The sequence below is a fragment of the Momordica charantia genome (genome assembly GCF_013281855.1).
Source record: "Momordica charantia cultivar OHB3-1 chromosome 3 unlocalized genomic scaffold, Mcharantia_2.0 BLBB01000003.1, whole genome shotgun sequence".
NCBI classification, from domain to species: domain Eukaryota; kingdom Viridiplantae; phylum Streptophyta; class Magnoliopsida; order Cucurbitales; family Cucurbitaceae; genus Momordica; species Momordica charantia.
Genome location: NW_028275161.1, coordinates 1244081 through 1249005, shown reverse-complemented (window position 1 = coordinate 1249005; position 4925 = coordinate 1244081). Strand labels below are relative to the sequence as shown.

General features: G+C 37.5%; 1 pseudogene; it reads right to left on the bottom strand.

The window, feature by feature from the left end:
• Positions 1-850: 850 nt before the first annotated feature.
• LOC148212137 (uncharacterized) lies at positions 851-3181 on the bottom strand (annotated as a pseudogene).
• Positions 3182-4925: the final 1744 nt, after the last annotated feature.

The window sequence follows — 4925 nt, the reverse complement described above, 5'->3', positions numbered from 1 at the left end:
GTTTTAGAAAACGTGAGAGAGAAAAACAGTTGAAAACATCTTTAAAACAAGCATTGTAGACATTGGATGCAAGAAAGCTTTGATTGCAAGAAAGTATACAACACTTGGTCGGGGGGAGGTTTGATGACTACTTGGTCCCCCCCTAAGGTACATTATAAGGCATTTTTGGTGTGGCAGGTGTAGACGTCCTAAGTGGCAAGGAGTCACTCGGTGGCCTACAGGGCCCGTGTGAACTCCGATTGGCTTGAAATTTGGCGTGCTTACATATCTTACTAATACACACCTAGTTCCAAAGCCGCTCGGCCAACTTCCACCTACAACCCCAAAAACCCGATACAAGAAAATTACACTAGAAAGCTTTAAAGACATGAAAGGAAAGCGAGTGGTGAGGATGGTTTGGACATGCGGCCATGGGTAACACACCCTGGACAAGCATGCCCACAGCATATAGCACCCATCTCAGATTCATGCTCAAAATTCTTACCCAGCAAGTGAAACGAAGACCCACCTCAAGCGCCAAGCTCATTCCTTTGATGGTTTCCAAACTTTCTGCCGTATGGAATCAGAAATAGCTAAGAAGCACGGACACGGACACGACAAGACACGGCGATACGTCAATTCCTAAAAACTTAGGACACGGACACGTTGGGGACACGTTTAATTTTTTTTAATATTTTTTTAGGATATATATAAATTTCACACAAAAAATGCTAAATACAATAAATGCATAAATATGAAGCCAATTACATCCAATGATCCAATGTTCAACAAAAGTTACAAAAACAATGTCCCAAATGACCAATACAGTGACAACAAAGTTCCAAAGTTCTAAAGCTATCATTTCAACCTTTCAAGTCTCCATATCATCCTTGTCAGCGTGATCATCCTCGTCAAGAATTTCAGCCTCTAAATCTGGTTCATCTAAAGACAAATTTGCTACTTCAAGCATGCCAACGTCTTCAAGAGAATCGAAACTATCTCCAGCAATATCCCATGACTTAGTCTCTCCTTGGGAATATTCTGGGGTTCTTCTTGATAAGAGACGAAGATTGCTATGGATGAATACCAAATCTTCTGTACGTTTATGTGTCATTTTATTCCTCTTGACAGAGTTAACAAAAGAGTATGTGCTCCAATTTCTTTCGCAACATGAGGGGGAAGAAGGTGTTCCAAGTAATTTAAAGGCAATTGCTTGAAGCATGGGTGCATAGACACCATAAGTTGCCCACCAACTTCTAGGATCTAATACATATCTATCCGCCATTAGAATCGTAATCTGCAAAATCTCCGGATTTTGTAGAGAAATTTGCAAATTCTGTAATCACCTTTGTACGATCCAGAGGGCTAATAAAATACCTCTTCAACAACTTCATTCTCTCCCTAGTTAATTCCACATCTTGACTCGGAGGCACACGATTAGAGTCTTCTGCAAGCCACTCTTCACTATAATACCTAAATTTAAGTTTTTACAAAAATGTTAAACTCTCATGTTAAATATAAATCATGCTAATCTCAGTAAGAATTAAATGATAGATAGTAATTAAGCAGTAAATACCTTGGATTTAGAGAATGTGCTAAACAATGTAGTGGAGTATTATTTTTGTTCCAACGATCAACAAGAATGGTGTGCACCACATCATAAAAAGATGAATTTTCGTTCGACTGCAATCCTTCATGTCTATATATGATTTTCTTCACCTTTTCGATCATCGTATCCCACATATCATATACCAAGTGCAAACAAGGCTTGTCTGTATCACAAGCTCTAATCATGTCGTATATAGGTGAAGTGAAGGAAAGAATGTAGTCGATTTTGTCCCACCATAAATCATTAAGCAATAACTCCTTTACATGTTGGGCCTTTCTCACATCATCTTCTCTATAATTTGCCCACTTGTCACTGATGACCATGGCTTGTAAGCCACCTTTAATCAATTTAAACCTCTTCAACATAACAATAATCGATGCAAAACGTGTTTCAGCCACATATAACAATTTAAGAGGTACAAATTCATTAAACATGGACAACCTCATAGAATGATTCATGATAAAATGTTTCACAACCATGACATCTCCATCAACATTAGATATCCAGCTGCATTCTCCATATGCAATTTGATTGTCTTCAACATTCTTAGCAGCACAAATGTTCTTCAGGGCAAGATTCAATGTATGTACTACACATGGTGTCCATACAATCATTGGAAATTGTCCTTCAATGAGTTGTCCTGCACCTTTGCAATTAGGAGCATTATCGGTTATCACTTACACTACATTGTCAGGACCAACTTCATTGATCACTTCTTTCATCAAATTAGCAATAAAAAACTTGTCTTTTACCTCGTCAGAACAATCTACTGCTTTCAAAAACATCGGTCTACCTTCAGAGATGGCCATAAAGTTAATTAAAGGCCTCCTTTGTGAGTCACTCCATCCATCACTCACAATGCTCACTCCTTTCAAACGCCATTCACCTTTAATTGGTATTAATAACCTCTCAATATTCGCCTTCTCTTGTTGTAAAAGACTCGTCCTCAACGAATTAAATCCCGGAGGTACATATCCGGTCAACATATGGTTCGCCGCATAACTAAAGGCACCTCTAAAGTGTGGGTTTCTAGCTAAATGAAATGGCAAGCCAGCAGAATAAAACATTCGTGCAATGAGTGCATTCAGTTGATCTCGAGATGCCTTGTTGAATGACTTCTCAATTGCACTTGGAGTGCCTTTCCTCTTTTTTGGCTCAATATTACTCGTGCCAGGAGAATTACTCACATTAACACCACCGACTGATATGAATGAAGGTGGTAAACGAACATTTTTAGGGGCTTTTCTCTCCTTCCGATTTTTCGCTTCTTCTTCCAATTTCTCCATATCCGCAATATCTGTAGGAGTAACTTTTAAACATATCCCTATTCCTTGACCACTTATCTTTAACAAGTGAGCTCTAACTCTTGTGTAAGAGCTCTTCTTGATGGCTTGACAAAAGTTGCATTGCCATGAAAAATTTCCACCCCTCTCACTCAATTTTTGAATTTTAGTTACATATTGCCAAAGAGGTTTTGAATCATCTTCAATGCTAGAAGAGGTTGTTTCTTGGGATGGATTTGAATTTGATGAAGATGCCATCCTAATGTGTAAGTACAATGAAAGAAAATGAAAATGAAATAAACAAAACTAAGTGGAGAAAGAAAATGAAAATTAAATAAACAAAACTTGGACAGAAACAAAACGTACGAAAAAAATTATTTTACCTAAGAAAAAAAGAAAAACAGAGGCAGGGGCGTTGGCGGCGGCAAGGGCGAGCGGCGGCGACGGCGGCGACAAGGGCGGGCGGCGGCAGCAAGGGCGAGCGGCGGCAAAGAAATCTGGGAGATTGTTATGGACTTATCGTGGGTTCAGGTTGGGTGGGTAGGGTATTAGGTTTTTGTTTTGTTTTTTAATTAATAATTACTAATGGCCATTGGGCCTTTCAATTTGAGCCCAGAAAACCCACAAACTTACACAGGCCGTGTCCAGGCCATGTCCAATCCGTGTCCAGTCGTGTCTCAGCCGTGTCTAATATTAAAAAAAAAATTCAGACACGCAATTTGGCGTGTCCGACACGTGTCCGGCACGTGTCCGGGCGTATCTGTGTCGGACACGTATCCGACAGATACTTCGCCCAAAAATAAGTGTCCGTGTTTCATAGAGAAATAGAATCCAAGGGGATAGTCTCTCTGAAGATTGCCTCTCCATTGTATTTTATCCTTCTATTATTCTCAAACAAAATTGTAAATATCAGTCCATCACCAGTTGTTGAATAAAAGGGGAAAATTTTGCCTGGTGCAACATAGCTGCTTCTACTTTATTACACGACCAAAAGAAATGGACTGCAACCTCCCTCCCTTCATCAAAATATCGTATTCACCCATTTTCAGGATGATGCATGATTGTGGAATCCACGCATATTTTTGTCACTCCATTTCAACCAACATTCTTGAGACAGTTATTTCCAATAAATTTCCTCCTCCATAAATATTGACCACAAACATTATTAACATATTCGAACAATTAAGTTCATGCAATTTGTAATAAAGAAAATTAATTACAAAAATTAAACAGAGAAGGGTTATAAAAAATGACAGGTTCGACAACATCGGCCTACTCCACCTCCCAAGCTTCTCTTGAGTGTTCCACCAGGAAACTTTCTCAATATATGCTCCTCCAAGGCTTAAGGGTGGATTGAATCCAATCCCAACTCTTTCCACGGTAGGAGTCAAACCGGTACAAAGACTTCTTTTTATGGAAGCAAGAAGAAACCCGATCCTTTCCACGGTTCAGGATCAAACTGTTACAATGCTCCTTTTCGAGCTCAAGAGCGACCCTTACAAATGATATGAAAATTTAAGAACAAACTTACAAACTCTCTAAAAGGGTGGATATACAAATTTTTGTTCACAAATTTGTAAGAAAAATTCTTACAAATAAAAACCCTCAATTTGACTAAGAGAAATAAAATTGGAAGCTCAAATATTTTTCAAATAAAAAATCTCTTTCAAAATAAATTACAGGAATATTGAAATTTTGGAGAGAAAAACACGAATAGATTGGAGAGAAAATTGGGAAAGAAATTGTGTTCAAATCTTGGACAAAGAAGGATGTTTAAATAGAAGCAAAATTAGTTTGAAACCAAAATCAAATTGGACCATTGGATTTTCTTGAAAAACAAATCAATGGTTGAGATTTGATTTGAAAATAAATAATTATAAAATAATAATAATAAAATATTATATATATATATATATATATATATATATATATATATAAAACTTTCAACCGCTACTTTCATTTCCTTTTTTTTTAATTATTTTTTTTAACAAGTTACTTAACGATAGCTCTCTCTCTCTCTCTCTTTTTACTTTTCCTTTTCTTTTCTTTTTCTT